Source organism: Schistocerca serialis, chromosome 12 (assembly GCF_023864345.2).
Source record: "Schistocerca serialis cubense isolate TAMUIC-IGC-003099 chromosome 12, iqSchSeri2.2, whole genome shotgun sequence".
Classification (NCBI taxonomy): Eukaryota; Metazoa; Arthropoda; class Insecta; order Orthoptera; family Acrididae; genus Schistocerca; species Schistocerca serialis.
This window is the reverse complement of record NC_064649.1, coordinates 74,594,622-74,619,067: the sequence shown is the minus strand read 5'-3', so window position 1 is coordinate 74,619,067 and position 24,446 is coordinate 74,594,622.

Genomic DNA, 24,446 nt, shown 5'->3' with positions numbered 1-24,446 from the left:
ATATATATATATACCGGGTGATCAAAAAGTCAGTATAAATTTGAAAACTTAATAAACCACGGAATAATGTAGATACAGAGGTAAAAATTGACACACATGCTCACCTGCTTGGAATGACATGAGGTTTTATTAGAACCAAAAAAATACAAAGTTCAAAAAATGTCCGACAGATGGCGCTGGACAGCAAAACGTCAGAGACTGCTCAGGACAATCGTTTATAAAAGGAACTGTAATGAGAGAGAGAATCAGATGCGCCAGCAGTCGCAGCATGTTACCTGAAAAGGCGCTTTTAGTGATGCTGTATTATAAGAATGGGGAATGTGCTAGTTCAGCGTTACGATCCTATCGCCATAGGAAGGGGATTTGAACGGGTTAAGGTCCGTTAACAAATGCAGCTGTGGCACGAATAATTTCGAAGTTCGAAGCCACGGGTTGTTTAGACGATAGACCCCGTAGTGGCCGACCGAGCACAAGGCGTAATGCTGCTGAGACACTTCAGGAAGAAATGGAGACTGTAGCGGGTTCGTCTATGCACGGGGAAGTCAGCGCTCGTGCAGTCGCACATCGCACCGGCATTCCATTCACTACTGTTTGGTTGGCACTTACGCGTACCCTCCGATGCTATCCGTACAAAATCTCTCGGCATCATCGACTGTTACCTGGCGATTTAGTGAAGCGGCGGGCATTTGCGGTGTGTATGTTTCAAAAGATGGCGGAAGATGACGATTGGTTGAGTAACGTGTTGTGGACCGACGAAGCTAATTTCACGCTCTGAGGGTCTGTCAACGCCCACAACTGCAGAATTTGTCTACCGAAAATCCTAGAACTGTCGTGGAAACTCCATTGCACGACGAGAAAGACACGGTATGGGTTGGATTTAACACATCTACCGTTATCGAGCCTTTTTTCTTCGAAGAAATGCGTGATTCTGGTTTTGTAACTGCTACCGTGACGGATGAGAGGTACGCCTATATGTCACAGAATCGCATCATCCCCAGCCTGACTGATAAACACCTGCTGGAACGTACGATGTTTATGCAGGATGGCGCTCCACCCCTGATCGACCGACATCTCTAGGGATGCTGAAAGACAACATCCGACGCCAATGCCTCACCATAACTCCGAACATGATTTACAGTGCTGTTCACAACATTATTTCTCGACTACAGCTAGTGTTGAGGAATGATGGTGGACATAAAGAGCATTTCGTTTAAAGAACATTATCTTTGCTTTGTCTTACTTTGTTATGCTAATTATTGCTATTCTGATCAGATGAAGCGCCATCTGTCGAACATTTTTTGAACTTTTGTATTATTTTGGTTCTAATAAAAACCTATGTCATTGCAAGCATGTGTGTCAATTTGTACCTCTATATCTACATTATTTATTCAGTTTTCGAATTTATACTGACTTTTTGATCACCCTGTATTTCGACGACGGGCATCTCAAGATGGCTCGTCGGTGAGTTGAAACTAATGATCGATAAAGTAGTTCTAGCGATCCTGACCTAGGATTTTTATCCGCATATAATAATGAGTTAGAATTTGTTGGTGGTGTCGTGAACAAATAGATTGTGTATCTGGTCGTTTGCTGAATACGGTATCGGTCACTTCAGTATTCTCTCGCTTTGTCTGCTACATTAGAAGAAGGCAGTAACAATTGGCTCCTATTAAACAGTGACGCTGTGGTATCTTTCTTGATGAAGCTAACAGGCACACGGCGGCAAGGACGCGTGGTCCCGACTGTTACAGGAAGCCCATCGAGGAAAAGACGTCGCCTACCAGTATCAGCAAAATCACCTCCAGCTACTCTCCCTTGCTTGCATGTGCAGAGGCGGTATACATTGGATGTAAGAGAGTTTTGCGGCGTGGGGGTCGAAAGACCGGGACTCTCTATCTACATTATTCCGTTATTTATTCAGTTTTCAAATTTATACTGACCTTTTGATCACCCGATATATATGGGGTCCATTGATAGTGACCGGGCCAAATATCTCACGAAATAAGCATCAAACGAAAAAACTACAAAGAACGAAACTCGTCTAGCTTGAAGGGGGGAACCAGATGGCGCTATGGTTGGCCAGCTAGATGATGCTACCATTGGTCAAACGGATGTCAAACGCGTTTTTTTTTAAGCAGGAACCCCATTTTTATTACGTATTCGTGTAGTACGTAAATAAATATGAATGTTTTAGTTGGACCACATTTTTCGCTTTGATGGCGTTGTAGTAGTCACAAACGTATAAGTACGTGGTATCACGTAACATTTCGCCAGTGCGGACGGTATTCGCTTCGTGATACATCACCCGTGTTAAAATGGACAGTTTAGCAATTGCGGAAAAGGTCGATATCGTGTTGATGTATGGCTATTGTGATCAAAATGCCCGACGGGCGTGTGCTATGTATGCTGCTCGGTATCCTGGACGACATCATCCAAGTATCTGGACCGTTCGCCGGATAGTTACGTTATATAAGGAAACAGGAAGTGTTCAGCCACGTGTGAAACGTCAGCCACGACCTGCAACAAATGATGATGCGCAAGTAGGTGTTTCAGCTGTTGCCGCGGCTAATATGTACATCAGTAGCAGACAAATTGCGCGAGAATCGGGAATCTCAAAAAAGTTAGTGTTGAGAATGTTACATCAATATCGATTGCACCCGTACCATATTTCTATGCACCAGGTATAGCATGGCGACGACTTTGAACGTCGTGTGCAGTTCTGCCACAAGAAAAATTACGCGTTCTATTTAGCGACGAAGCGTCATTCACCAACAGCGGTAACGTAAACCGGCATAATAGGCACTATTGGGCAACGGAAAATCCACGATGTCTGTGGCAAGTGCAACATCAGCGACGTTGGCGGGTTAATGTACGGTGCGGCATTATGGGAGGAAGGATAATTGGCCCCCATTTTATAGATGGCAATCGAAATGGTGCAATGTATGCTGATTTCCTACGTAATGTTCTACCTATGTTACTACAACATGTTTCACTGCATGACAGAATTACGATGTAGTTCCAACATGATGGATCTCCGGCACATAGCTCACGTGCTGTTGAAGCGGTATTGAATAGCGTATTTCATGACAGGTGGATTGTTCGTCGAAGTACCATACCATGGCTCGCACGTTCACCGGATCTGACGTCCCCGGATTTCTTTCTGTGGGGAAAGTTGAAGGATATTTGCTGTCGTGAACCACTGACAACGCCTGACAACATGCGTCAGCGCATTGTCAATGCATGTGCGAACATTAGGGAAGGCGAACTACTCGCTGTTGAGAGGAATGTCTTTACACGATTGCCAAATGCTTTGAGGTTGACGGACATCATTTTGAGCATTTATTGCATTAATGTGGTATTTATAGGTAATTATGCTGTAACAGCATGCGTTCTCAGAAATGATAAGTTCACAAAGGTACATGCATCACATTGGAACAACTGAAATAAAATGTTCAATCGTACCTACGTTCTGGATTTTAATTTAAAAAACCTAACTGTTAACTACTGTTCGTCTAAACTCGTGAGCCATATGTTTGTGACTATTACAGCGCCATCTATCACAAAGCGAAAAAGGTGGTCCAACTAAAAAATTCATATTTCTTTACGTACTACACGAATATGTAATAAAAAATAGGGGTTCATATTAAAAAAAACGCACTTGACATCCGTTTGACCGATGGCAGCGCCGGCCGGGGTGGCCGAGCGGTTCTAGGCGCTACAGTCTGAAACCGCGCGACCGCTACGGTCGCAGATTCGAATCCTGCTTCGGGCATGGATGTGTGTGATGTACTTAGGTTAGTTAGGTTTAAGTAGTTCTAAGTTATAGGGGACTGATGACCTCAGCAGTTAAGTCGCATAGTGTTCAGAGCCATTTGAACCAATTGAACCTATGGCACCGCCATCTAGCAGGCCAACCATAGCGCCATCTTGTTTCTCCCTTCAAGCTAGACACTTTTCGTACTTTGTAGTTTTTTCGTTTGACGCTTATTTCGTGAGATATTTGGCCCGGTCACGATCAATATATATATATATATATATATATATATATATATATATATATATATATATGAATATGAGGGGTATTCGGAAAGTAAAGTCCGAACGCTCGTGTAATGGAAACAACTACGGATATCAAAAATGTTTTACTTTATCTTTCAGCTACTTGTCTATACAGTCGTCGCTTCGACTTATACGTTCGCCGTACTGTTGTACCAGCTTTCCGCCAATTCTCTTCTCTAGTCTATACCTCATTGTCTGTGCCGAAATGTTATTTTCATAGGCAGTGGTACGTGTGGGCAGATGACTGTCAACAGGAACCAGTTACGGACTGTATTGTGGGTCATCAAACTGCTCCCTTGGAAAACGGTACAGGAGCATCTTTATTCCCCCTACAGTGTGCGGCCGAGATTTGTCGTGAAGAAGGAAAGGCATGACAGTTATATTACGAGGGGCGTTTGAAAAGTCCGAGCAATGTGCAACAGGTGGCACCAACGGCGCGTATCGAGGTAATGTTTACTTAGTAGCTTCTTTGGAAAGAACGCACACCAAGTTTCAGTCATATTGGTCTATTTCGTTGTGTTTGGCATCAGTGTGAATCAAGAAAGTTGAGTGATTGTCAAAAAATGGACGAAAAAGAATTTCGTGTGGTGATTAAACATTACTTTACGGAATTCAAAACGCCTCAGAGAAGCTTGATAAACGTTACGATGACTCTCGACCTTCGATTGGAATAGTTTATAAGTGGTTTCAAAATTTTCGGAGTGGCCGTATGGGCACAAGTGATGCTGAACGTTCTGGACGCACTGTGGAGATTACGACTCCAGAAATCATTGATAAAATCCATGATATGGTGATGGGTGACAGAAGAGTTAAGGTGCGTGAGATCTCTAGAGCTGTGGGCATCTCGAATGAACGGGTACATGACACTTTGCATAAACAAGATGGGTTCCGCGATTGCTCACGCTTGACCAAAAACGGAATCGCCTGAAGTGTTGAAAGTAGGGTTTGCAGCTGTTCAGGAAGAATCGGCAGGACTTTAAGCGTCGTTTCGTCACTGTGGATGAAACATGGATACATTACTATACTCCTGAGTCCAAACAACAATCTAAACAATGGGCGACCAAGGGAGAATCTGCACCAAAAAAGGCGAAGACCATTCCTTCAGCCGGAAACGTTATGGCGATTGTCTTTTGGGATTCGCAAGGGATAATCCTCATCGACTATCTGGAAAAGGATAAAACTGTTACAGGTGCATATTATTCACCGTTATTGGACCGTTTGAAAACAGAGCTGCAAGAAAGACGCCGGTGATTGGACCACAAAAAGTCCTTTTCCATCGCGACAATGCACCAACACACACCTCAGCAGGTCTGGTCGCAAAATTATTGGAAACAGGATTCCGACTCGTTTCACATCCCTCCTATTCTCCAGACTTGGCTCCCTCGGACTACTATTTGTTCCTCAATTTGAAGAAACGGCTGGTGGGACAAATATTTTATTCAAACGAGGAAGTGATTGCAGCAACTAATAGCTACTTTGCAGACTTGGACAATTTTTATTATTTGGAAGGGATAAACAAATGAAAACAGCGTTGGACGAAGTGTTCTCAATGGAGAGACGTCGACAGAAGTTAAAGTAACCTCTGGAGTGCCACAGGGCAGTGTTGTGGGACCATTGCTTTTCACAATATGTATATAAATGACCTAGAAGATAATGTCGAAAGTTCCATGCGGCTTTTCGCGGATCATGCTGTAGTATACAGAGAAGTTGCAGCATTAGAAAATTGCAGCGAAATGCAGGAAGGGTATCAGCGGATAGGCACTTGGTGCAGGGAGTGGCAACTGACCATTAACATAGACAAATGTAATGTATTGCGAATATATAGAAAGAAAGATCATTTATTGTATGATTATATTATAGCGGAGCAAACACTGGTAGCAGTTACTTCTGTAAAATATCTGGGAGTGTGCGTACGGAAGGATCTGAAGTGGAATGATGATATAAAATTAATTGTTGGTAAGGTGGGTGCCAGGTTGAGATTCATTGGGAGAGTTCTTAGAAAATGTAGTCCATCAACAAAGGAGGTGGCTTACAAAAAAATCGTTCGACCTATACTTGAGTATTGCTCATCAGTGTGAGATTCGTGCCAGAGGAGATAGAGAAGATCCAAAGAAGAGCGGCGGTTTCGTCACAGGGTTATTTGGTAAGCGTGATAGCGTTACGGAGATGTTTAGCAAACTCAAGTGGGAGACTCTGCAAGAGAGACGCTCTGCATCGCGGTGTAGCTTGCTGTCCAGGTTTCGAGAGGGTTCGTTTCTGGATGAGGTATCGAATATATTGCTTCTCCGTACTGATACCTCCCAAGGAGATCACGAATGTAAAATTAGAGAGATTCGAGCGCGCACGGAGGCTTTCCGGCAGTCGTTCTTCCCCCGAACCATACGCGACTGGAACAGGAAAGGGAGGTAATGACAGCGGCACGTAAAGTGCCCTCCGCCACACACCGTCGGGTGGCTTGTGGAGTATAAATGTAGATGTAGACGTAGATAAGTTTGAAAGGAGACTATGTCGAAAAATAAAAAAGGTTTGCCCCAAACACGTAAGTAGTTTTTATTTTTGTACAGACTTTTCAAACTCCCCTTGTACGTGGGCTTTATGACATGAGGCGGACACACTCACCGGGCCCTCATACGTGGGGGGAAGACTCCATTTCCTAGACATCTTTACGAGCACACTTTGCACTCAGAACTTAAAAGAGCGACGTGACGTGATCCGCAGATGTACTAGAGACACTGCTGAAGTTAACTGTGCAAAGCTTCATCGGATTGTCATTGCGGCATCCATTTCCTGCCCGTTCGGACCTTACTGTCCTAATATCCCTCGTGTGTAAGCATGGAAACTAAAGGCAGTTTTGCAAGCAAATAAGAAGATGTAGAAATAGTGTGGCAATTTTTAACGAATTGAAAAAGGATATGATTCCAGAGACGGGGAAACATCATTCTATACCTTAGAAGAATTCAGAAGTGACGGGAAAACAAGATGAGTTAACCAACAGACATCAACAGGCAAAATCTCCTAACTTCAATTTTATGGGAGAAGCATCAGGAAAGGGAGGTAATGACAGTGGCACGCAAAGTACCCTCCGCCACACACCGTCGGGTGGCTAGTGGAGTATAAATGTAGATGTAGACGTAGATAAATCTGAAAGGAGACTATGTCGAAAAATCCATACCGGTGTTCGCCAAGGATATGGAATCTCCCCCCTTCTGTTTAACACGGTTCTGACAAAAAGTGCTGGAAAGGGAAAAGGTAAAAAAAAAGGAATTCAGCTCGTGGTTAACAAGGAAGAGAGAAAAAAATATCAAGTGTCTGGCTTTCCAGGACGATCTGGCCTTTCTAACCAACAATAGAGGGAGAGACAAACTTGCACTGGAGAAGCTTCACGAAATCTCACTGGAAACTGAATACAAATTTCCTACGAGAAAACTCAATACATGGAAAGCAAGTTTGCAGATAGATTTGAATTCGCTACAGGAATGTGCCACAAGTTACGCACTTTAAATATCAAGGAGAGATCAGCCAACGATCAGGACTCAACTTAATAGCCAATCATGAAAGAAAATCCAAATTACAAAAAAGCATATAAGATCACTTTAAAACACTACAATAATCAATCTATTTCTGTCAATGCGAAATTAATGCATTACAGCACAGAAGTTCTACAAGAATCACTTTACACTGCAAACTACATTGATTTATGGTCATACGAAAATAAGAGAAATTGAGAAACAGCAACGGCAAATTCTAAGGATGATATTCGGACCAGTTCTTCGTGAAGGAATCTGAATGAAGCAGCCATCAAGAGAGATCTGCAAACAGCCAAACAAAATAACGAGCACTTTTAGACACAGAATGCTGAATTTTGTGGCCATGTCAGGAGGAGGAAGAAGAAGAGGTTCACAAGGCAAATCTCTGAGGTAGCAAAGACTAGCATAAACAGGACAAAATGCTTCACTGGGAATGGAAAAAGACAACATAATAAATCCAGAACAGTTAAGAACCATCATAAATAAACATATATTTAAACAAATACACACCGAAAAGAGAGAACACAGCGAGCGTACGAAGAGAATTTGGGAAGAATGGAGGAAGAAGAAATAATAATAATGATAACAATAATAATAATAATAATAACGTAAGGAGTGTGTAATATGTCGTACGTGATGCAGCATAAATCAAAAAGTCAATCCGCATATAATATCACACGTGGAATAATCGATCTACATTTACGTCTAAGAACGAAACCATAGTCCTAGAATTATATAACAATGTCATATCATGCGTGAACCATAACATTTGAACGTGCAGATTGAAGCTGCAGGCAGCTGTTCCAATTTCTACTGAAGGTACATTCAAAGATAATACAGATGACTATCGATAATGAACACCTACGTATATTACATGCTTTGCTGGCGAACCAATAATACCAAGTTTTGTATACAGGGTGAAGAAAAATTGGCGCACTGGGATTTCGCAGCGCTATTCCTCACATACTAGCAACGAAAAAATGCCTGTCACAAAATTTTGTACGGCGTGTTCTTCAAGCAGTAAATGGACGTTAAATATTGCCAGTCTGGCAACACTGTTCAAAAAAATGGCTCTGAGCACTATGGGACGTAACTTCTGAACTACTTAAACCTAACTAACCTAAGGACAACTCAAACATCCATGCCCGAGGCAGGATTCGAACCTGCGACCGTAGCGGTCGCGCGGTTCCAGACTGTAGCGCCTAGAACCGCTCGGCCACCCCGGCCGGCGGAAACACTGTAATCACATGTACAGCAACTACCTCTGACAGCATTTAGCAGCAGTTATGGGCAGTTGGTGTAGTGAACAGCCCTTTACGTTAGCATACAGCAGGTTTAGGGTTCGATCTTTCGTCAAGGCGCATTTGTTTCTATTTGCCAATTTTATTCTAGCATATACAGGAATTTCACCGAAAAAAATTCAAACAATTATCTCAATCAAATAATTTTTTAACAATTCATTCACCAGAAAAACAATTAGTAGACGAATAAGGACAACTTTATTTCAGTATACATTGCAATACATTCGTATAGTAACCTCCGGACATGGGTAGATAAATGTAAAATTATTATTATTCTGGATTTACAATGTGAGTACATTTTTCCAGCACCTATTCTAGATTACAGTAAGTCACTAATTATTGTTCTCCACTCTTCTCTATTTGTCCATAAATCTTCAGGAATGTTGTTCTTCCTCATTGCTGCCTGAACTCCCTGTATCCATGTATCAGGTGGTCGTCCCCTTTTTCTTCTTCCAATTGGTACCCAGTCGATTATGCATTTTGGTAGCCTTTCCTGTTCCATTCGTCTGATGTGTCCATACCATTTAAGTTGTTTGTGCTCGATGAAATCAATAATTGAATTTTTACATTTCATCTTGTCTCTGATTACTTCATTTCTTATTCTTTCTCGTCTTGATATTCTTGCTGAACGACTCCAGAAATCCATTTCTGTGGCTAATAATTTTGATTTCAGTTGCCATTTTGTTGTCCACACTTCTGAACCATATGTAATAATGCTCCTAACTATTGTTTTAAAAATCCTTATTTTGTTATCAGTTGTTATGTGTTTGTCCCAGAGAATTCCATTCACTAAAGAGATTGTCGTCTTTCCAGAATTTATTCGTGATCTAATTTCTTTGTCCTGTTTCCCATCATTTGTAATTTTCACACCTAAATATTTATATTCCTCAGTAGCTGTTATTGTTCCCATCCCTTCTTCTAATATTAAGTCTCCATTCACTCCACCAATTACCATGTACTTTGTTTTATTCATGTTTACATTTAGACCTGATTTTTTATATTCTTGAATCAATTTTCTGGTCATATACTCTATGTCCTCACAGTCTTGGGCTATAATCAGTTGGTCATCTGCAAATTGTAACGAGTATATTGTTCTATCATTTATTGGTATTCCCATAGCGTGACATTTTTTCTTCCAATTCTGTAAAGTTACTTCTGTATATATTTTATACAATGTAGGTGAGATGCTACATCCTTAACGTAATCCTTTTGTGACTTGGAATCCATGTGATAGATATTTACCAATTTTTATTTTTGAAATAGAATTTTTATATAAATTTTGAATTGCTTTAATTATTCTTGGATTTATTCCTATTGATATTAAAGCTTTCCATAAACTGGATAAAGGCACACTATCATAGGCTTTTTCTATATCTATGAATGTAAAATAAAACTAAAAATAATAAACAGGTTTCGAAGATGGGGCGCTATAGTGTTAGGTCGCGATGCTTGCTACTGTACCACTGCTTTAGTTGAACTGTTAACCCGCTAAAAGGCTCAAAGAGTATCTCGAAAACTTTGTAAGTAGTTTTCTCATAAACGGTTGAGTACCTAAGGATAGGCCGACAGACGTGTTCGTTTATTTTGGCCACTCTTCCTGTGGGACAAGTTTCTGCGAAATTGGTTATGGCACTTGCCGTGTGAGGAGACATTGAAAATTCGCTGCCTGTAGTGCCAATACGGTGGATCTGACAAGGCTGCAGCGGCGACAGTCTGCCGGGTTGCGCTCTGAATGACAAAAGAAAAGGAAATAAGAATAATTAGGATTCAGCGGGCGTAGGTGCCACGCGTGTTGACACGGAGGGGTGGAGAGAAATGCCGTGGTGAACACGCCGCCGGGATGGGCAGCTCTGAATAGCGTTCTCACTGCGTGGCACCTCCGCCCCCCTGTTCCAGGACATTCCGACAGAGGGCGGTGGCGTCGGCCAGCGCGTCGCTATGGGCTACTTGTTGCGGCCAGGGCCGGACACCCGGGGCTGCTGCAGCGATTTACGACTGCGACGTGCTAACACTGGGCCTGGAACGGACCCTTGCGGAACCCCCACAGCGGACAAGCTCTTTACAGACGAGCGACGCCGCGACTCACACTGTAGAGAGCGCTTTTCTTCCTCCCGTAATACGAGGTGCATTCAAGTTCTAAGGCCTCCGATTTTTTTTTTCTAATTAACTACTCACCCGAAATCGATGAAACTGGCGTTACTTCTCGACGTAATCGCCCTGCAGACGTACACATTTTTCACAACGCTGACGCCATGATTCCATGGCAGCGGCGAAGGCTTCTTTAGGAGTCTGTTTTGACCACTGGAAAATCGCTGAGGCAGTAGCAGCACGGCTGGTGAATGAGCTGCCACGGGGAGTGTCGTTGTTGGAAAAAGCCAAAAGTCATTAGGTGCCAGATCAGGTGAGTAGGGAGCATGAGGAATCACTCCAAAGTTGATATCACGAAGAAACTGTTGCTTAACGTTAGCTCGAAGTGCGGGTGCATTGTCTTGGTGAAACAACACACGCGCAGCCCTTCCCGCACGTTTTGGTTGCAGTGCAGGAAGGAATTTGTTCTTCAAAACATTTTCGTAGGATGCACCTGTTACCGTAGTGCCCTTTGGAACGCAATGGGTAAGGATTACGCCCTCGCTGTCCCAGAGCATGGACACCATCATTTTTTCAGCACTGGCGGTTACCCGAAATTATTTTGGTGGCGGTGAATCTGTGTGCTTCCATTGAGCTTGAAAAATTGCTTCCACATCTCATCCATTGTCACAACCGACGAAAAGAAAGTCCCATTCGTGCTGTCGTTGCGCGTCAACATTGCTCGGCAACATGCCACACGGGCAGCCGTGTGGTCGTCCGTCAGCATTCGTGGCACCCACCTGGATGACACTTTTCGCATTTTCAGGTCGTCATGCAGGATTGTGTGCACAGAACCCACAGAAATGCCAACTCTGGAGGCGATCTGTTCAACAGTCATTCGGCAATCTCCCAAAACAATTCTCTCCACTTTCTCGATCCTGTCGTCACACCGGCTCGTGCGAGCCCGAGGTTGTTTCGGTTTGTTGTCACACGATGTTCTGCCTTCATTAAACTGTTGCACCCACTAACGCACTTTGGACACATCCATAACTCCATCACCACATGTCTCCTTCAACTGTCGATGAATTTCATTTGGTTTCACACCACGCAAATTCAGAAAACGAATGATTGCACGCTGTTCAAGTAAGGAAAACGTCACAATTTTAAGTATTTAAAACAGTTCTCATTCTCGCCGCTGGTGGTAAAATTCCATCTGCCGTACGGTGCTGCCATCTCTGGGACGTATTGACAATGAACGCGGCCTCATTTTAAAACAATGTGCATGTTTCTTTGTCTATCCAGTCCGGAGAAAAAAAATCGGAGGCCTTAGAACTTGAATGCACCTCGTATAAAGCTGACTGAGGCCAACGTCGATACTGACAACCCTCCTACCTAATCCTAGCCGGCCGTCGTGGCCGAGCGGTTCTAGGCGCTGTGAATTGGTGATGAATTTCAGCACTTGTAACTGGCGCGATAAAATGTGTATACTTGGTTGTTATTTTAAAACTGACATGTGAAATCCTAGTAGTATAGCTCACGATACAAACATAGGACCACTTACCGTCTGAAGCAGAAAATTGTGTAACGATGCCGGCCGCGGTGGTCTAGCGGTTCTAGGCGCTCAGTCCGGAACCGCGCGACTGCTACGGTCGCAGGTTCGAATCCTGCCTCGGGCATGGATGTGTGTGATGTCCTTAGGTTAGTTAGGTTTAAGTAGTTCTAAGTTCTAGGGGACTGATGACCACAGATGTTAAGTCCCATAGTGCTCAGAGCCATTTGAACCTTTTGTGTAACGATGAAAAAAATACGAATGTTGCTATTCCATGTATTGCAAATTTTGGATGCAATAAATGCCTGCTGTTACGTTAGTTGCTGTATTGTAACATTTCAGGTCCCATATTTCTGCAGATCCGAAGATGGCAGCAGAGAATTGTCGAAAGCGGTCAGATATGAAAGAATGTTTTTAGCGATCTTGGCAGTTAGAAATATTTTCAGTGTTCACAGCGAACTGTTACATATCGGTTACTTCAGGGACAGCGTCGAGCCAGACACTCTCCAACGTGTATTCATTCCACTGACCCCAAAGAACTGCTATTAGCGAATTCAGTGGTCTCAAGCGAGAGCCCATTGGAGGGCAGGGTGGAGGTCTGTTATGTTTTCTGACAAAAGCTGGTTCTGCCTCGGTGCAGTGGTGTCCGTGTGTTGGTTAGAAGGAGACAGCTGAAGGCCTGCAGCCAACCTCTCTGCATGGTAGACACACTGGACCTACACTTGGAGTCCGCAGCTCGTGGTCGTGCGGTAGCGTTCTCGCTTCCCACGCCCGGGTTCCCGGGTTCGATTCCCGGCGGGGTCAGGGATTTTCTCTGCCTCGTGATGACTGGGTGTTGTGTGATGTCCTTAGGTTGGTTAGGTTTAAGTAGTTCTAAGTTCTAGGGGACTGATGACCATAGATGTTAAGTCCCATAGTGCTCAGAGCCATTTGAACCTACACTTGGAGTTATCATGGTCAGGGGTGCGATTTGTTATGACAGCATGACAACTCTCGTAGTTATCCCACGCACCCTGACTGCAAACTTGTACGTCAGTCTGGTGATTCATTATGTTTGCTGCCATTCATGAACAGCATTTCAAGATGTGAATAAAATGTTCTCGGGTTTCCAACCGCGTCAATTGCTTAAAACTACACGAGCTTTCGGCCAAGCACTCCTTGGCCAATGTCAAGTGATATGACTGCCAGTGGGCTGTTGGTGCGCCCTTATATACGCCAGCTGCCGGCTGTGACGTCACTGGTGCCCATGACATTGCCATGTATGGGGATGTTTTGAGTCGACGTTCGATGTGCCGTCTTCAACCGAGCGATCACTGGATCCCAAACAGCGCTGAGCTGCAAACCACCGTCTCTATTCAGGGTGTTTGGCGTAACTTTTATTTAAATAGCACCAGTGACGTCACAGCCGGCAGCTAGCGTATATAAGGGCGCACCAACAGCCCACTGGCAGTCATACCACTTGACAATGGCCAAGGAGTGCTTGGCCGAAAGCTCGTGTAGTTTTAAGCAATTGACGCGGTTGGAAACCCGAGAGCATTTTATTCAATGTTATCTCCGCGAGACTCTGCATTCATACATTTCAAGATGTGTTTTCCAACAAGATAACTCTCGTCTACCTACCGCTGTTCTAGCCAACACGCTCTACAGAGTGTCGACATGTTTCGTTGGGCTGCTCGATCACCATATCTGTCTCCAACAGAGCACATATGGGAGATCATCGGACGACAATTCCAGCGTCATCCACCCCCAGCAATTGCCGCCCCTGTATTGACCGACCAAGTAAAACAGACATGAAAGTCCAGCCCATAAACCGACATCCGACACCTGTACAACACAATGCATCCACGTTTGAATGCTTGCGTTCAACATTCTGGCGGCTACACCTATTATTAATGTACCAGCATTTCACATTTTCAATAACTTACTTCGCGATTCATTAACCTGTGATATTGCCACGCTAATCACTTAAATATAGTACCTAGGCAAACATATTCCCCAAAATTTCATTACTCTACGTTACTTATCTTTCCATGATGCAATTTTTTCCTGTCAGTGTAGATGTAGATGTATTACATGACGCGTAATAAGCAGGAATACAGTGGCAAACGAATTTTTAGCTTTGGGAGATGAAATGGTGAAGGCAAGACCTAGTAAAAATCCATGGATATCACAGAAGATATCAAGTTTAACTGATGAAAGGAGAAAATGACAAAAATGCAGCAAATGAGAAATACGAAAGGCAAAAGAGGCACCTAGAGAATGAAATTTATAAGAAGTGCATAACAGTTAATCAGAAATGACTAGATGACAAATATAAGGATAACTAACTATGGAAAAGATAAATAGGACATATAGGAAAATTAGAGAGATCTCTGGAGAAAAGAGATAGAGCTGTATGAATCTGGAAAGCTCAGATGGGAAACCAGTACTAAGCAAAACAGGGAAAGCTCAATGCTGAATGCAATATGTATGGTTCAAATGGCTCTGAGCACTATGGGACTTAACATCTGAGGTCATCACTCCCGCCGGCCGCGGTGGTCTAGCGGTTCTAGGCGCTCAGTCCGGAACCGCGCGGCTGCTACGGTCGCAGATTCGAATCCTGCCTCGGGCATGGATGTGTGTGATGTCCTTAGGTTGGTTAGGTTTAAGCAGTTCTAAGTTCTAGGGAACTGATGACCACAGATGTTAAGTCCCATAGTGCTCAGAGCCATTTGAACCATTCATCAGTCCCCTGGAACTTAGAACTACTTAAACCTAACTAACCTAAGGACATCACACACATCCATGCCAGAGGCAGGATTCGAACCTGCGACCGTAGTGGTCGCGAGGTTCCAGACTGAAGCGCCTAGAACCGCTCGGCCACACCGGCTGGCAATGCTATATGTAGAGGAGCTATACAAGAGAAATAAACTTGAAGGTATTATTATAGAATTGGAAGAGGAAGTAGATGAAGGCAGTATGGCAGATACGATACTGCGAGGAAAATGTAACAGGGTACTGAAAGACCTCACTCGAAATAAGGCCCCAGGAGTGAGCACCATTTCGTCAAAATTACATATGTCCTTGGGAGACACAGCCATGACTAAGCTATTTCATCTGCTATGCAAGTTATATGGGACAGGGTGTCTAAACTCACACTTCAGGAAGAATGTAACGATTTTATTTCCAAAGAAAGCAGGGTGCTGATCGGTATGGATATTACCGAACTATCACTTTAATGAGTAATGTTTGCAAAATACTAGGACGAATTTCTTATAGGGTGAAAAACTGGGGGAAGCTCATCTCAGGAAAGAGAAACATAAGAGCATATGAGGCAATATTGACTTTTGACTTTATGCCTTATCTTAGAGGATACGCTCTAACAGAGAGAGAGAGAAGAATCAGTGTATGACGAAGGAATTAACCGAATCGGTAGATGTGTTGTACATCTACAGACAAGCAAATGATCACAATTTCAGACAAAATTTGGATGATCTGTTTAAGGGAGAGGTTAAGGAAAGGCAAACCCATTTTTATAGTTTTTCTAGGTACAGACAAAGCTTTTGACCATGTTGACTGGAATACTTTTTGTGATATTATGAAGATGGTCGGGGTAAACTACAGGGAGTGAAAAGCTACTTACAGCTTGTACAAAAACCAGAAAGTAGCGACAAGAGTCGAAAGGCATGGTAAGGAAGCAGTGATTGGAAGCACAGTGAGACCGGGTTGTAACCTATCCCCGATGTTATTCAGTCTATACAGTGAGCAGGCAATAAAGGAAACTACAGAAGCATTTGGAGAACGAATTAAAATTCAGGGAGAAGAAATAAAAACTTTGATGTTTGCCGATGTCACTGTAATTCTGTCAGAGACTGTAAAGAATTTGGAAATGCAGTTGACAGTGTCTTGATAAGAGGATATAAGATGTACATTGACAAAAATAGAATATAGCTAATGGAATGTAGTTGAATTAAATCAGGCGAGGCGTAGGGAATTAGATAAGGAAACGAGACACTAAAGGTACTGGTTGAGATTTGCTATTTGGGCAGCAAAATAACTGATAATGATAGAAGTAGAAAGGATATAAAATGCAGACTGGTAATGACAAGAAGCACATTTCTGAAGAAGACAAATTTGTTAACACCGAATATAGAATTAATACGAAGTCTTTCCTGAAGATATTTTTCTGGAGTGTACCCTTGTATGGAACTGAAACGTGGACGATAAACACTTCAGACAAGAGGAGAATAGAATCTTTTGAAATGTAATGCTACCGATGAATGTTGAGGGTTATGTGGGTAGATCGAGTAACTAATGAAGTACTGAATAGAACTGGTGAGAAAAGAAATTTCCGGCACAACCTGACTGGAATAAGGGATCGGTTGATACCACGCGTTCTGAGACATCACGAAGGGTCAGTTTAGTGGTGGAGGGATGTGCTGGGAGTAAAAATCGTAGAGAGAGATCAAGAAATGAATTCAGTAAGTTGATTCAAAAGGATGTAGGTTCCTTAGTTATTAAGAGATAAAGAGGCTTCCACAGGATAAAGTAGCGTGGAAAGCTTCATCAAACCAGTCTTTGGACCGAAGACCACAAAAACAACAAATATGCTGATTCTATAGATTAGATACTGTCTTTCTCAACTGTAATGAAAGTCATTACAACCAAACATACATCGCTTTATTCTAACGCATCTGCAGTGGTCACTGTAACAATACACTTTTTTCTCTTACGATTTTATTTGCTAGGATCATGAACAGTTCGCGTGCTTCGACTTATTGCTATAACTAATACTAATTCTTATCGTTGCTCACCGTTTTCTGTTGTTTACGTTATTCATCCTGATCTTCCGCGTACATATGCTGGATTTTAGCACAGCACCTTCACTATCACTAGGTGTCTTCACGTTTTTGTGTTATGAAGAACGACATTCGTCTCACCATTTTGTGTGTTTTGTTTTGCTCTTGCGGGATGCGTTCCTATTTTGTTTGTTTTGATAGTGGGAGTGTGTGTGTGTGTGTGTGTGTGTGTGCTTGTCTATGTGTGTGCTCGCATGCATATGTGTGTGTGTGTGTGCGTGTGTGTGTGTGTGTGTATGTGTGTGTGTGTTGTAACCTCCCCACAGAAAAATAATAATAATGATAATTGACCAAGCGTCAACTCCCCACAAAAATAATAATAAAATGAATTTCTCTAATATTGTAACCTCAGAGCAAAATTGGCTCCCATTCTGCATCTGTGTGCAGAAATGCATTCACATTGAATGTTCCCACAAAATTCTTTTCTCTTTTAATGTTAAGTTCGAAACAGAAAAATTCCTAAACACAAAAATAATAAAAAAATTAGTAACCTGGTAAATTTTATGAGGACAGCAGCGCTGCCCTTCGGCCCTGTATTCTGAATAAAAAAAGAAGCAAAAATTCTTACCTCAATAAAACTGTAAATATATCTGCTCTTATGTAGAAATTTTCGACACAGCTTCGTGCAATGCTGGCGTATATATATATATATATTTTTTATTCTTGGAAGGAATGATCATGCATTGGAAATATTCTTTAAATTGAAATGAATGCTTTTCTTCAAAAAAGTTACTTTATATTATATAAATTATTATTGGGGCATTTTTTTAAAGAAATTAAATAACAACTAATACACATTACTAGATATGCGCAAGGCTGCTTCTTTACCTTCTACAACAATACTCATCTTCCAGAGTTCTGACCAGAGTCGCGAGCAGAGCGGACAGCCGACACGCGCCGACTACCTCCGACTCACGCAGACTACTCAAGACTACTGCTTACTAGCACGGACAGAAGACTAAAGCCGACTGACGCCAACTCGCGACAAGCAACAACTCTGGTCAGAGACTCTGCCTTGCCTCGCCCATCGCCGGCGACGCATACGTCTTTCAGTGTGTATGTGTACATTTTTCCCCAGGTGTTGTGTACATGTACGTTTATGCATTTTTTAAACTGACCGTGATTGTCGTTTCTGTGTGTGTGTGTGTGTGTGTGTGTGTGTGTGTAAATTGAGATGACTTGTCCTAACTCCTGTGTGTGAATATTTCTGCTTTACTATGGTAAAAAGGTGGCTGCTCTATGGTGTGGCATATTTCCTAGGAGTGATATTATTTTGTGGTGCCTATGGGGGCTATTCTTTCTCAACAATAAGTTTCATTAGCGTAAATAACGTCTAGCTGCTAATTTTTGTCATATATCAGTTATACTATCAGTTATATACTATCAGTTATAGCGTTGTCCGGTAGGTGGAATAGACTAGTAGTAATTAATGTACACGCACCAACTGAGGACACTAAATAGGTTGTTAGACGGCTTCTATGAAGAACTAGATCAACCGTGGGATGAGTTCTCCTCATAAGATACAAATTTAATCATAGGTGATTTTAATGCGAAGATAGGGAAGGAGGAAGCATTCCGGCCTACAATTAGGAAAGAAAGTTTGCATAACATTTCGAATGGTAATGGCACAATGGTGGTTAATTTTGCTGTTTCAAAATACATGACTGTTGAGAGCACATATTTCAAAAGGAAGGACATTCATAAAGCAACTTGGGTCCCTCCGGATGGACACACCCGAAACCAGACTGATCATATTCTTGTAGATCGGTGATGGCACACTTGTACAGAAAATGTTAGGACTTTCAGGGGAGCAGACTGCGATTCTGATCGTTTTCTTGTAGTTGTCAAAGTTCACCAACGGCTATCTACAGCAACATCAAGGTGTCACAATGCAGAACTTGTTAGGTTTGACACTGTCAACTTTAGAAGAAGGTACATGATAGAAATTTCAACTAGATTTGATGCTCTCAGGACACACGAAGATCAAGACGAGGATGTAAATAAACAGTGGATCACTGTGAGGAATAATATCAAAGAGGCAGCGAAGGTCACAATAGGTACAATTAAGAAGGAGGAAACCGTGGTTTGATGAGGAATGCAAGAAATTGGTAGAGGAAAGGAGAAAAGCGCGATTAGATTGGGATAGAATGGGAGACAGAAAATGAGAAGAGTTCTTGAGCATGAGAAGCGAGCCGGCCGCGGTGGTCGTGCGGTTCTAGGCGCTCCAGTCCGGAGCCGCGCTGCTGCTACGGTCGCAGGTTCGAATCCTGCCTCGGGCATGGATGTGTGTGATGTCCTTAGGTTAGTTAGGTTTAATTAGTTCTAAGTTCTAGGGGACTGATGACCACAGCAGTTGAGTCCCATAGTACTCAGAGCCATTTTTTTTGAGAAGCGAAGTTGCTCGTAGGCTACGGGCAAAGAAGAGGGATTATTTGAACAATCAAATTAAAAAAATGAAAACAAACAGTGAAACAAGTAACATTAGGGAACTTTACCTAGACATAAATGGGTATAGGGAGGGGTTCAAGGCTAGGACAAATGCACTTCGAGGGGATACCGGGGGAATGCTGACAGACCCTAGTGCTATATTAAGTAAATGGAGGGCGTATTTTGAGCATCTATTAAATGTACACCAGGAACCAGGAAATGAGTAGGCGTACGAAATACATACAGCAGAACCCCAGTTACCTGAGCCACCATTAAAGGAAGTAAACAAATTGAAAAACCATAAAGCACCAGGATCAGATTACATAACTGCCGAATTAGTTAAAAATGGGGGACAGAAATTGGTGGAAGTAGTTCACAAAGTGATAACCAAAATATGGAACTCAGAGATGGTACCCGAAGAGTGGAGTCAATTCTGATCCCAATTTTTAAGAAGGGCTACAAAATGGATTGTAGTAATTATAGAGGGATATCGCTATTACCAGTATGTTCCAAAATTTTCTCGAATATTCTGCGAAGCAGGCTTACACCATATGCAGATGATATTGTTGGGGATTACCAAGCTGACTTTCGGAGGAACAGATCAACTATAGACCAAATATTCACATTGCGTCAAATTTTGGAATAGAAATGAGAATACAATAAACCAGTTCATAATCTTTTCATGTATTTTACAAAAGCGTATGATTCAGTATTACAATCAAAATTGTACAGAATTCTTTTGGAACTTGGAATACCTAAGAAGTATGTTAGACTTATAGAAGCGAGTTTGAAAAACACAAAAGGCAGAGTACGCGTGAGGAAATTGGAGTCAGAAGAATTTGTAATAAAGAACGGACTTAAGCAGGGAGATGCCCTGTCCCCGCTACTTTTTAATTTAGTCCTAGAATATATTGTACGAATGGCAGCAGATAATTCAGAGGGTGTGGAGTTAAACGGAAATATTAAGAAAGTTGGGTTTGCAGATGATCTAAACATCATTAGCGATAGGAAAGAATCTGTAACAGCAAATGCGAATGCGTTAATCAAGGCTAGTGAAGATGTAGGTCTAAGGATAAGTGAAGACAAAACTAAATACCTGGTTACTACTAGAATGCCAACAGCAGTGGATCAGGAAATGTTAAGAGTTGGAGACGTGCAGTTTGAAAAAGTGAACACATTTAAGTATCTAGGCGTGGACATCACTTTGAGAAATGAGATTGAATCCGAACTGTAGAAGAGATTACGGGCGGGAAATGCGTGCTACTTCTCACTGAATAGATTACTTTCATCATGGACATTGTCTAGGAATTTAAAGATTAGAATACACAAACTATTACTCTATAAGTTATGCTATATGGGTGTGAGACTTGGTCTCTCTCTGTGCAAAATGAAAAGCCGTTTCGAGTATTTGAAAACAAAATTTTGAGGAAACTTTTCGGAGCAAAAAGGGATGGCATTAGCGGAGAGCGGCGAAAACTGCATAACGAAGAGGTTCACGAACTCTATTCAATCCCTGACATAATCAGTATTATTGAATCACGTAGGCTGCGATGGGCGGGTCACGTAGCTCGATGCATGAGGGCAGGGCAGCGCGCAGAGTACTGGTAGGGCACTTGGAGGGAAAACGTCCTGTGGGGTGACCGAGGCGTAGATGGGAGGACAACGTGAAAGCTGATTTGAGGAGCCTAGGTATTGAAGGTGAATGGAAGGAAATAACCCAAGACAGGGACAGGTGGCGAAAATACGTTGCTACGGTAATGGACTCTCGAGTCCGGTATCCAATGAGTGAGTGAGTGTACTAATTTTTGTCTGCTCATTTACTGTGTGTTTCTTCTCGATCATCGCTTTTTGAGTTTGAGACTTCTCTTGTGACCTTCGAGGGTTCTGCAAGTGCTGAATTGCTGGTGCCACATTTCCACATTATTTTGTGTTCGTTATACCTTATTTCAGAAGTTGTGCCTGTGTGTCCTATGTATAAAGCATCACAGCTGGTACACTGGAGTTGGTAAGCGCGAGCTCTTTGATACACGTCAATATGATCTTACTTATTAGACATTTCTGTATAGTTGTTACTTTGGTTTCCTATTTTTGTTCCTGGTTTCTTGAGGTTGTTCGCAGTTCTGAGTCAGTTTGAATCTGCATGTTACTTGTACCAGCCTGTGTATGTTTCTGTGTTGTTCTCTTCTTGTGTAGTGGTGGTGATGTTGGTGTGTGTGTTTGTGGTGGGTGTTGTAGGTCTCTGAATTTTTGTGGTGATTTTGATTGTCTTTTATTTTTTCTTGGATTTTGTTGTTCAGTTTTGTTACGAGGGATTCTTGGTATCCGTTATTTCTTGCTAGATCAATAATTATGTCCAACCCCTTATCATAGGTATGTTTGTCAAGTGGTACTGAGTTTAGTCCGTGGATCTGTTCAAAAAGAAGAAACAGACTTCAAACATTTATTCTTCCAAATTACAAAAGATAGTAACACAATTCCAATGTTCCTGGTAAGAGTAAAGTTACTTTTCATGCATTCAGTGTGAGCACCATGTGGTACACGACAAATATCAAAACTGTGGTCCACTTCGTTATCGAAATCACACCTTCGACAATGCGATGTCGCAGACTTTTAAGAGTGTCAGGCATAGCGGTGATAAAAACGCCGTCTTTCACGTATGCCGGTAGGTAAGACGTCTGGGACGTTGAACTGGAAGAGGAGGAGCAGAGGTTGAACTTCATCGCTGGCGGTCTCCCGGGACCCCAGATCTCACATCACGTGACTTTTATCTGTGGGGTTATGAAAACCTCTTGGAAGTCTTCGAAATCGCATTGTTAAAGGTGTGCATTCCATATCGAGTGACCAGCTGCTTCGTGTATGGCAGAGAATGAGCCCCCATTTCGATATTTGTCATGTAACACATGGTGCTCACACTGAACGCGTAATAATTTGAACTTTTCCCTTTCCAGAAGAGTTGGAACTATGTTTCTATCTTTTGTAATTTGGAAGCGATAAATGTTTGAAATCTGTTCCTTCCTCTTGAATAGCCCTGCATCCGAGAGCAGATTTCTATTCAGACCTGCAGGTGCTTAGATGCTTGATGCAATACAGTGGCTGTTGTGGTCCCTTTCTGATGGACACATTCAGGAAATTTATTTCACTTGGTTGTTCTGTCTCTAAGGTAAACTTTATGTTTTCGCATAATGTGTTTATCTCCACTTGTAGTTATTCTACATTATTTTCTGGTTCATCTACCAAGCAGAGGATCATCCATGTATGTCCTGGTACTATTTACTGGAAAAACCTTTCTTCTGATTTGTTCATGTAGATATTTGCTGACTTTCCTTAAAATGGAAATGAAATGATTGTATGCATTATTGGCTTGGAACCCACATTTGAGGTAGCTCGGTGGCCCAGTGCAAGTCTCTTTATCTGGTGCGATTCCAGCGACTTCGTTGTCGATGGTAATGAAATGATGATGTGGACAATACAGCACAAAACCCAGTCCCCAAGTGGATAATATGTCTGACCCAGCCAGGAGTCGAACTTGGACCACCTGCGTTGCAGTTAACTGCACTGACAACCCAGCTTCGGAAGTGGACCGTCAAATTGGAGATCCCATTGCCAATACTTCTTCTTGTAGGTACAATTATTTATTGAATTCAAGGTAATTTTGGTTCTAAACATTATGCGTGGTGTCTGCTCGTTCTATATCGTATCTCCCTACCACTTTCGCGCAACGACGCTCTGAGCGTGTTTTTTAGGGAATTGACTAGTTTGAACCTGGGACCTGTTGCTGGTAAGGAGACGCCAGACCACACATGACATGTAGAGTTCAGAAGAGTTCAGTGAGACTAGCGATGATATAACCAAATACTTAATGATTTCAGCGTCAGCTCCACTGCACTCCCCGTAAAGAATCTTAATACTAACTAAATTTAGTGGAAGGGGTTCAAGGCTTTCCCATTTTTAGTTAGCTGGTAAAATAACGTCGAAAAAGCAGTTAAGTTTACCATTGGAAATTTTGTTCTACTCAAAAAACATTTTTTATAAATTGCACTATTGATAAAAGGAAATGTTTTAATACCGGACGGTAAAAACCAACTGCGTTCAACAAAAATGTGAACTAATATTCCCTAAGTGGGTTCCCAAGTTCTACAATGGATCGAAGGATGACTTATGCCATGTCACATCTACAATCTTGGTTTAAATTAAGTTTCACAAAAGAGAAAACTATCAAAATGGTCTACAGTGACCCTCAATTATCTTTAATTACTTATCTAACTTGTCGTAAATTACAGTGGCTGATGTGGCTTCCCAATAACTATATAACAGAAAAATCATCGCGTTTCAGATTTTTACTTCAAGTGGCAAATGTGAACACCATGAGCTTTAATTGACGATCGGCACTAGTATTACGCAAAAACGGGGATGTAACAGATGAGACTTCTGCAGTTCTGAGTGAAGCCTTATGCGCTGTTATGCGGCATCACGTGTGTTAATTGCCTTGTCGGTGTTCGTCAGGGGGCGACGGCCGGCGCAGCTCCGTCCAGCTCGCCGTCTCGAAAGTAACTCTCCCCTAACTTCTCGTTACTACAATTTACCGAAGTTGGTTTAAAAAAAAAACTATCTGGCTGTGTTTTCATCTGACCAATCAGGGTCTCAATGTTAACCTTAAGCTCCGCCTACAAAAATTCTG